The sequence below is a fragment of the Myodes glareolus genome, chromosome 22 (assembly GCF_982192425.1).
Source record: "Myodes glareolus chromosome 22, mMyoGla1.1, whole genome shotgun sequence".
Taxonomy (NCBI): Eukaryota; Metazoa; Chordata; class Mammalia; order Rodentia; family Cricetidae; genus Myodes; species Myodes glareolus.
Genome location: NC_142047.1, coordinates 12,468,226 through 12,478,862, shown reverse-complemented (window position 1 = coordinate 12,478,862; position 10,637 = coordinate 12,468,226). Strand labels below are relative to the sequence as shown.

General features: G+C 56.1%; 1 long non-coding RNA gene across 1 annotated transcript; it reads right to left on the bottom strand.

Moving 5' to 3' along the window:
* Nucleotides 1–1,233: 1,233 nt before the first annotated feature.
* On the bottom strand, nt 1,234–9,453 carry LOC146890351 (uncharacterized). Its single transcript, XR_014999223.2, has 2 exons — nt 9,004–9,453; nt 1,234–2,300 (listed from the first exon to the last, which is right to left on the bottom strand). It is a non-coding gene; the product is annotated as an uncharacterized LOC146890351 (long non-coding RNA).
* Nucleotides 9,454–10,637: the final 1,184 nt, after the last annotated feature.

Sequence of the window (10,637 nt, the reverse complement as noted above, 5' to 3'; positions counted from 1 at the left end):
CTTCTTTTTAACTTTGAGATTGAGTTACATTGCCCCACACATACCAGGGCCGGGGCTGTTCCATTAACAAAAAAAAAGAATTCCATTTTGGTTTTTGGCACAGCTTCAAGAGTGGGACAGGAGGGCTGCTGGCTTTCTCCAGTAGCATGTGTTGACACAAAGCAATCTCTCCCTGGCAGCAAGTCACAACCTCTGAGTCAGCCGCTTACAATGCCTCTAGCAAAGTACACCCAGATTGACGGCCTGGACGCCGCAAGAAATGTCCACCAGGGGGCGCCTGGCTCCAGATAACAAGCTCCGGAGGTCGCGTCAGGTACAGAGTGCTGCTGGGGACGCCTGGTGCTGACGGCGGGCTACTCCTGGGCCCGCAGTGGGATGCCCGTTGCGCACCTGGGCAGCGAATGAGCCTCCCAGGTCTCAGATGGAGTCATCCCGGGGACGTTGCCTTGGTTTTCCTCTCATTCTTGGGTCTTTGTATCCTTTAGCCACTGACAGACTCGGTCATGGTCGAGGATACTTGGGGGTGGCGCACTGGCCGCTATGGGGCGCTGCTATAGCAGCGCACAAGGTCGGGCACTACTGAAGCTGACCGTGTCTAGGCTCATGGTGCGCCTTTGCTTAAGAGCCAATCGGAGTCAACCCCACCTAGCAGGTCCCTCAATATTCAAGGTGCCTGAATCGCTGGCACCATGTTGGCCAGTGCATCCTGAAGTATGCAGATAACCTTCTTGAACACTGCTTCAGCGTTCGCAATCGCACAATACTCCCTCACGGAACTGGGGTGTAGCACAGGTTTGCCAGCCAATAATGCTGCCCTGCCACACCTAATGACTTCATGTCACAACTGAAACCAGAATTCCTTTCCACATTCATTCTCTCGTACACCCAAGGCCTGAATTATCCCTCTGGTTCAAGCCATCCCCAAATGTCACCTGCCCAGGATCTTCAGATCCCACACAGCACCCTCTGACCACAGAAATAAACTTACACTTTCCTGGGAGCAGGTGGGACAGGGTTGGGGATAGATGAGGTCCGGAGCTAGGGTGGGGCATAGACATAGGGCACCTAGCGACATAGGGGTGCACCTAAGATCGCAAAACTCCAGACACTGAGGGAGGACTAACTCAGGTCAGCCTGGTCTACACACAGAGACGCTGTCTCAAAATATGAGGGGAAAAAAGCCAGCAGTCCATGGTGGAAGGCAGGAATAAAGAGACATCACACCTTAAAGAATGAAGCTGGGCAGTTTTTATTTCATTGGAAATCAGGCACAACACCAAATACAAGCTTCGCCTCTCTGTTCTTCCACCTGAGCTTCCATTTACCCCCACCCAGAGTGGGGAAGGGACTCAGCCCCATGCCAACTCCAACAAGCAGCAATACCCAGTGGAGAGGGAAGAGTCTGTCCATGTCCCTTTGAGGGCCATGTGGACCTTGCTCCCTGCATCACTGTCACCAGTGGAATGCTGCAGGCTTCATGGGGTGCTGGGCACGCTGGATAGAGCCAGTGCCTTATTGCGGAAGTTGGGAGTTGGCATTTAACGGTCAGAGGGCCTGAAGCAGCTTCCTCTTGGGTAACTGACTACAGAGAAGGTGTGTAAAGAAAGGGTGGTGCTTGGGTCCCACTGGGTTTAGGAGAGAAAGGGGCTGCAGGCCCTGAGGAGACACAACTGACTTGCCTTTTTATGCAAGGACCACCCACTCATCCACCTGTTCTTTGTGGGAACTACAAAAATCTCAAGGTGTGGCCATGTGGGGTGGGTTCCCCAGATGCAGGCTTAGAGGAAGGGCCTACAGCAGAGGGCTGGGCCCAGGCACAGCTGATCACCCCCGCTCCATCCAGGTCTCAGGTCATGGCAGACATTCTGTAGGGTGCCAGCTCCTAGGGGGCTGGACTCCTGTTCCTGCTGAACTGAGCCAGTGCATTGGAACCAACTGTTTCAGCTCAGTAGGCACAGGAGGCAGAGCCCAGGGAGGAGGAGGCAGAGCAGGGTGGGCATCAGCGTCTGAGGAGATGGGGCCCGGCGGGGCGGAACTTAGCCACTGTGAACAGGACTTGCTGTGGACCTTGCTCACAAGCAGCTAAGCCCTGCTCCTCAGGCCAGTTGTCATGCTGGGCTCCTCTATCACCCGGTACCCAGGACAGGCGTCCTTAGCAACAGGAGTCCCCAAGGCAGAGCACAGGGTCAGTTGGAAATCCCTGGCAATGTGATTTGTGACTGGCATCAAATCCCATCCCCAGGAACCCCAGCCGGCCGAGGCACATGAGGGGGACAGCAGTGGGATCGGAGTGGAGCAACCTATGGGGAGAAAGAGGAGAGAGAATGAGACTGGGAACATTCCCACCTGCCAGCCTGTCTTGTTATCTACTTCACTACTGAGGCAGCTTCTGGGCTGGTGATTCTCCTGTCTCTACTGGAGTCTAGGATTCCAGGCTCACCTCACCATACCCGGTTTACATGGTGCTAGGGACAGAACCTAAGCTCTGCTTGCTGAACCACACCCCAGTCCTCCATCTGCTTCCAGGAGGGAAGGAGCCTCCCCACAGGAGCGTCAGCAGGGAGAATGGAGTGAGCCCACTGGATGCTGGGGCGCACAGGAGAGCCTCCAGCCCCAGCCCTACAAGTCGGAGGTGCCCAGAAAGCCTAACAGGCCAAAGAGGATGCAAAGCCTTCTCGGCTCCTTTCCACCCAGTTTCTTTCTCTCCCAACTCACAGCCCTGAGCCCAAAGCAGGCCAAATGGGGCCGTGGAGAGAGGAAGCTGAGGGAGGTGGGCGGTTGGGGGGAGGAAGTGACCTCACCCCAGCTGGCGCCACTTCCTAGAAGTCTGAAGGGCAGAGGGAACTCCAGCACCTCCTGCCTATGCCTCCCCAGGCAGCTCAGTCACACCCCACCCCAGCACCCAAACTGGGAGAAGCAGGCCTCTTCATCCCAATACCTTAACAAAGTTTAAGTCCCTGTTCCTGGAGTTTCCCAGAGGCCTTCCAAGCCTCAGATTCCCCATCTGTAAAGTAGACCAAGAACACTTGCAGTCGGTGGCTCAAGTTCATCTCTGCATTGAGGAGACTGAGGAAGGAAGGTTGCCAAGAACCAAAAGCCTACTTAACACTACATAATGAGTTTTAGGCCAAACTGGGCTACAGTCTGAGACCCTAGTCTTAAAGAACAAAACAAAACACACACACACAAAGCAAGACTCTCTACCAGGTAGGCCAGGGTAAATTTACTAAGAAGCTATTTGGCACTCAGCACCAGGGCAAGCCACAGAATCTAGGACCTACCCAATGTAGAATAGCTTCCTGCATGGCAATTAAAATTTTCAGGGGCCAGCAAGATGCTCCAGCAAGTAAAGAGACTCATCATCAAGCCCAGGGCCTGAGCTCAGACCCCAAGAATCACATAGTAGAAAAACATACCCCTGCATGTCATCCTCTGACCTCTACACTTGTGACCACACACACGTGTGTACATACATTCATATGTAAAAATTTAAAAATGTTTTGAATTCAGGGTTAGAGAGATGGTTCAGGAGTTAAGAGCAGTTGCTATTCTAGCAGAGGGCCTATGTTGCCTTCCCAGAACCCACAAGACAATCACAGCTATCCATAACTCCAGTTCCAAGAGCTATGATGCTCTCTTCTGTCCTCTACGGGTACCAGGCACACATATGGTGCACATACATATATGTAGGCAAGCACTCATACAATAAAAATAAACTGTCAGGAATGGTGGTGCACACCGCTAGTCCCAGCACTTGAAAGGCAAAGACCATCAGATCTCTGTGAATCCAAGGCCAGGCTGGACTATGTAGGGAGTTTCAGACCAGCCAGAGCTGAACAGTAAGACCAAGTCTCGGATAAAGCATAGAGAGCTGACTCGGTGGTTAAAAGCAGGTACTGCTCTTGCAGAGGTCCTAAGTTTTGATTCCCAGCACCCACATCAGGCAAGCTCACAACTGCTTGTAACTCCAGCTTCAGGGGATTTCGCTCCCTTTTCTAGTCTCAGAGGGCACTGCACCAGCATGCACAAACCTACACACAGACCAGACAACACACACACATATCGTGAAAAGATTTCAGGGTCTGAGGTGATAGGTCAGTCAATAAAGTGTTTGCCATGCAAGCACAAGACCCTGCATGATTCCAGGCACGAAGCTCACACTAATAACCCCAGTGTTGGGGACCCCTAGGGCTTACAACCCCTATTCCACAGCTCTCTGTCCAGCTCCAGTCCCAGTGAGATACCGTCTGAGAAACCAAGGTAGGGAGCTGGGAGATGGCGAGTGGTTAAGAGTGCCTGTTGCCACGACCCCCCCCCCCCCACATACACACAGGGTTTCTCTGTGTAGCCCTGGCTGTCCTGGAACTCACTCTGTAGACCAGGCTGACCTCAGACTCAGAGATCCCCCTGCCTCTGTCTCCCAAGTGCTGGGATTACAGGTGTGTGCCACCACCGTGCCTAGCAGCACTTGCTCTTAAAGACACGATGCCTCACAACCATGTGTAACTCCAGCTCCAGGAGACCCAGCGTCTTTGACCTAGGACACCAGACACACACATTCCAGAGAACCTGCACTTGAGGCTGCATTCTGTATACACACACGCACACACACTCTCTGTCCTCATGGGGAGGAGGGTAAGATTTTCAGACAGCCCATGCCACACACCAGGGCCAGGTCTTATAAAAGCCTTACAGTGGCACACACTGATTGCAGCGCTTGGGAGGCAGAGGCAGATCTCTGTGAGTTTGAGGCCAGCCTGGTCTACATAGTGTGACCCCCCCCCCTCAAAAGGAAAGAGAAAAAGGAGTGGGGGAGGCCTTTGGCTGTGTGAACTCAGTTCTGGAGCTTGTCTGCCTGCAAGTGAGCTGTCGACATGGTCAAAGAACACAGTTTCTCTGGGACAAATCTCTTCATCTGCAAAACAGCAATAATAAATTATCTCAGACCTTGGAATGAGGGCATGGACTTGTAATCGCTGAATCCAGGAGGGATGGAGGGGGATCTCAACCTAGAGACCAGCCTGGGCTATCAAATGCGACCCTGTTAAAAAAACAAAAAACAATGGAGCTAGAGAAATGACTCAGGGGTTAAGAACACTGGCTGCTCTTCCAGGGGTTCCAAGTTCAATTCCCAGCACCCACGTGGTGTCTGACAACTGTCTGCGCTCCGGGTCTTGGGAGTTTGACCCCTTCTTCTGGACTGTGCAGGTGCCAGATACACATGCAGACAAAACACCAAGACAGGGTTTCTCTATGTAACAGCCCTGGTGGTCCTGGGACTAGCTCCATTGACCAGGCTAGGCTTGAACTCACAAAGATCCACCTGCCTCTGCCTCCCAAGTGCTGAGATTAAAGGCATGCACCACTACCACCCAGCTAAATGATTTCAAATTAGGGAGAAAAAAAAAAGCAACTGAGGGGGAGGCCCAGCACACCAGGCCTGGATCCATCACCAGGACCATATCAATGAGGTGTGATGGTACAAGCATGTTATCTCACATTCAGGAGGTGGAGACATCAGAAATTAGAAGTTATTCTTGGCTACAGGGCAAGCTGAAGACCAGCCTGGGATTTGTGAAACTCTCAAAACGAAATCTTAGGCCTGGGAGGATGGCTCAGGGGTTTAGACTGCATATTGCTGAGAACCCAGCTCCAGTGGATTGGCCCCCTCTTCTGGCCTCTGTTGGCGCCTACGCATACGTGCACATACCCAACACATACACAAAAATAAAAGTAAAATGAATCTTAAAAAAGAAAGAAAATCTCTACTTCGTACATAATTGGGAGAGTCCTTGGTGATATGGGACATCAGGACAGAAGGATTCTGTCATATCATCAATGACAGGCAAGACAATCTAGCTCTTAATGGCTAGATCTGGCATTACCTCTCTCTGAGGAATAGGGATTGAGAGATGTCCTGCGGTGTCTCCCTGAACACACACACACACACACACACACACACACACACATGTACACGCACACATGCTGGCTACCCTCCTTCCCACCACGCCCCAGTCCAACTCTGTCCCTTTGGGGTCTGGGGGCAGCCCAGAGCCTCAGGCTGGCCAGCCTCCCCAGTCACCTCCGGAAGTGAGACAGCATATTCGTCCCTGGGACTAGAACGGGAAGGGCGGCCATTTGGCCAGGCTGGTTTCCTGTGGGGTTTCCCCTACAAAGAGGCCAAGGCTGCGGCCAAGGCCACTCCCATCCTCACACACCAGGGGTCTGTGTCTGGTGTGGAGGGGCATTACCACGCAGGTGTCCAGGAGTTGGGACATCCTGTACCAAAAACTGTGCCTCTCTGTCTCATAGGAGGCGGGACCCAAAGGGACAGAGGTCCTGGCACTGGAGGCCTTGGGGAACAGGGCGGGTCTTGGACAGTGGCACCCCAGTCGGTCTGTACACATAACCTACAGGCCCCCAGCATCTCTGGAGAACCCATAGTGGACCCCAAGAAGGAACCAGGGCAGAGGCCCTGCGGCCGTCCCCAAGCTTGATCCTCAAATACTTTCCACCCTCGCAGAGCAGAGCGAGGATCGGAAAATACCGAGGGCTGCTGGCCCCGCCCCGCCCCGCCCCGCCCCGGTCACCAGCGCTCGCTAATGGCCCAGACTCTTCCCAGGAGCTTGGCGGCTGGGCCGGGGCCAACCCGACCTGCGGCGCAGATGCCTGCCCTCCACGCCCGTCCCCGCGCAGGGACAGACAACCCGCTCGGGTTGGGGGGCAGGGCATGAGCAAGTGGGTGGGCCCGGTGCCTACCCGGGAGTAGAGGGGGTGCAGGAAGGGGTGAGGGAGGGCTGAATCACTTGGTATAAATAGGGAAAGACGACAGCCACGTCCCACCCTCGCTGCCTGCCAGCCACACAGTCCAACCAAATCCCCTACTCCATTTCTTAAAATTCCTTTTGCGGTGCTGAAGGCGGACCCAGCGCCTGGCATACACCAGACTAGTGCTCTACCACTGAGTCACATCCCCAACTCTTAAGTTTCCCTCAAGCCAATCAGAGTCGCTGGGTGAAGTTCATCCCAGGCCCTGGCCTGGGATAGGGGATGGGAGCTGGGACCTCCATCACTAGTCTGAAAGACCCTGGCTCACTCCCTTAACACTCCAAAACTTCCAGGAACCAGCCAGGTACTGTGAGGCATGGCTGTGATTCTACCATCCAGGAGGCTGAAGCAGGAGGATTGCCGTGTATTCAAGACCATGATAGGCTATGAAAAGAGACTGTCTCAACCCCCAAAACTGACTGGGGTACAGTGTTGCTACTTTGCAGGAGGCACAGCAGGTTCCGTCCTAAGCACAAATTCTGCATAATAGTGTCTGCAGGTAATCCTAGCACTCAGGAGGTGGAGGCAGAAGGATCAGGAGTTCAAGGCCAGCCTGGGCTACTTCAATTCCAGGCCAACATGGGCTACCTAGGGCCGTGCCTCAAAAAAAGTTTTGTTAAATAGGATTAATAATTACCATTCCCAGGCCCGAGGCTTAGGGTTCCTGAGCCCTGAAAACATACTTGTGGCTGGATGACCCCCAGATCTGGAAGGCAACTCTAGAGACCAAAGGGAGTCACCAGGAGCATCCCAAATTTGTTCCCCCAGCCCCTCAAGGCCCAAGTGCCCATCCTGGCCACCCAACCCTGTTCTGCCCAGGGCCACAGCTCAGTAGCCACACCCAGGGTGGCGCCAACTCCAGCAGCCTGAGGCAAGGCGCCGCTAGAGTGTGACTCAACCATGCCCGGCTGTCCTTCCCTGCCCAAGAATTCTCACGCCCACACCACCACCCTCAACCCTTCCCCATGACACGCCTCCACGTCCACTCAGGACCAGAGGGAGACTAAAGGGGAGAGGTGTACACTGCCACACTGCCTCTCCAAATACTCCCATTTACAGATGGGGAAACAGGTGGAGAGCGTCTCAGCATGGTCTCCAGTCCCTCCACAAGGAACGCCCAAGCTACGGTCAGTGGTCCAAGTCCATCATCCTTGAGAGATGAGGGGACGGAATGGGGAGCTCAAGACCATTGTCCGTTTTTGTTTGAGGCCAGCCCAGGCTACAAGAAACCCTGCCTCCATCAGGTAAAAAGGGATGGAGATGGAGCTCAGATAGAGGGCTTGCCTGGCTGGCATGCACGGACCCTGGGTTCAATCACCAGCACTCTGGAGGCCAGGAGTGGTGCAGGCCTGTGATCCTAGCAACTCTAGCAGTGGAGACGGGAGCATCACAAGTTTGAGGCCAGCCTGGGACTCTTACCTCAAAAAACAAACACAAAAACCAAAACAACTAGACAGAAGCTGCTATCTGTCGGAACGGGTAGGCATGGTGCTGCTGCTCAGGAAGCTGAGGCAGGAGTATTGCAGTGAGTTCCAAGCCATCCTGGGCCACATATTGTTCTGACTCAGCCTGGGCTCCAGTGAGACCCTCCCGTCCCCACACAGGCCTGTTGCAGGGAAGTGTAGAAGGATGGGGCTAGCTGGGGCCTGCTGGGAACATCTGGTCTCCACTTGCAACAGGCACAGGGTGGCCATGGCATGGGGGTGCCTCATGGGGCATCCGCCTTGGCTGCCTCTCTCCAGCAAGCAAGAATCTGCCAGGCTCAGAGGCCGGGCCAGCGCAGACAGGCCCGATCCCCTGGACACGCCCTGTCACGCATATGCGCCGCGTGCCAGCCCTGGGCTGGGCCCACAGCTATTTTAAGGCCCCCTAGTAGGTCCTCAAGCAAGGCCTGACCAATTAGGGGGGTCTTGAGGATGCTCTCAGGGGCCCCACCGACAAAGACAGAGAGCTGCGATGCTCCCTAGGGCACCGGCGCCGGGGCTCCTCCCTTCCCAGCACTGTGGTGGTGTGAACACATGTGCCCAAGCTGGCCCGGGCACAGTGCGTGGGTGAGCGGCCCGGGCGAGCCCACATCACCTCGCCTGGAAGCCTGCGCACCTGTCGGGTCGCGCGGCTTCGGGCTGGGCTGGCGGGGACAGCCCGGTGCCAGGGTCCTCCAGTCCTTACACTTACCTTCTCAGGCCACCCTGCCAGAGCGGGCAGCGGCTGGAGGCTGGGAAGGGGGCAGGTACAGGGTGCCAGGGCACTTCCTAGACACTCAGATGGCCAGTAGGGCCTGGCCGGGCAGGAAGGTCACTCACAGCTCAGGGGTTCGGTGGCCTGCAAATCTAGAGGTCAGTCTGGGGCCAGCACAGGACATCGGGCCTCTCGTGAGGACCAAGGGCTGTGGCCTCGGCTGCTCCACGCCGGGGTCAGGCCTTCAAGCCCCCGCCAGTCTACCTGCTGTCGCCCGCCCGCAGAGAGATCCAGCTCCTGCCTCCGGGGCCGGGCGGTCGCGGCCCCTCTCTCGTTCCCGGCCCGCGCGGGAAAGTTGTCGCCGCCCGCGCCCCGCGAGTCTCTCCCGGGTCGGACCCCACTTCCCCGCGGGGGAGGGGAGCCGGGCTGCGCGCGGGCGAGACGACGCCGGCCGCGCCCCACCCCGCCGGCCGGCCCAGATCGCCTTTAAAACCTCCGCGTCTCCTCCCCCCACGGCCGGGCAGGGGGCGGGCGCGGGGCGGGGCGGGCGCCGCCGTCATGTGCCCCCGAGGCGGCCCGCCCCATGCTCTCTCTCTCCTGTCCCCCAACTCAGGCCCAACTTTCTCCATATCCGGAATGGGCATGAGCCTGGGTACTCTGGGGTCCTGCCCAACAGGAATCTTCACTTCCATAGAACCTTCTCCAGTCTAGGAAGTCCTTCCTTTTATCTCACTCAACCCTCTCTTGCTGTTGTGGAAAAGAATTTCTGACTCTAGGCCAGGTGACCCCTGACTCTGGGCTCCTTCCCTTTCCAGGCTTCCCGGCACCCTCCCCCACCCACCAGGGACCTCTGGGAGACTCCACAGCTATGGGTCTATCCCTGAGAAAAAGCCCCCTCCCCCACCCCATCCTTCCCTTTTTCTATGTGTGCCTTTCCCTCTTCATCCTTAGACCTCCCCTCCACCATCAGGAACACGGTGGCATTGTTCCCCTGGACGGGGCCCTGCCTCAGGGCCTGGACTGGTGCCCAGGTAAGGGGCCAGGAACAAAACCCAGCCAAGGAGGGGTAGGTTGCCGTGCGGCCACGCAAGCCTCCTTGGGCATGTTGGACTATCACTTGGCCCTCTGCAGGGCAGGACAGAAGCGAACGGACTCGGGTGCAGCACACTGAACACCATGTCACAACATGCGTCAGGGCCTCCCCAGAACTAAGAGGTTATTGCTCTGGGCACAGTTTTTCCCAACGACTTCCAACATTTCCAAAGACTGCCGCGGAGCCCCATCTTGTGCCCTTTGAATAATGCTAGGGAAGATGGGTGATAGGCACATGCCAGGTCGGGCCCTGGAGGTACGGGGTGACCCACTGCCACCCGGTTCAGCTCAGCTTTCCCTCACTTCGGGGTGCACATGGGATTGGGGTTGAAGCCGCATTAAGCTGTCACCCCAGAGGCCCAAGCCCTGGGGGCTCAGCAGCTTCCTTCCTTCCGTGTGGGGCACAAGAGGCAGACTGGCCCAGACTGCAGGATCTGACAGGTTGGGGCATGAGGGGAAAGAGCGGCCCACCCGGCTGGGGCCCTAGGGAGGATTTGGGGGTGGCATAGAATTCTCCACCTAAGGGCACGCCATGGAAG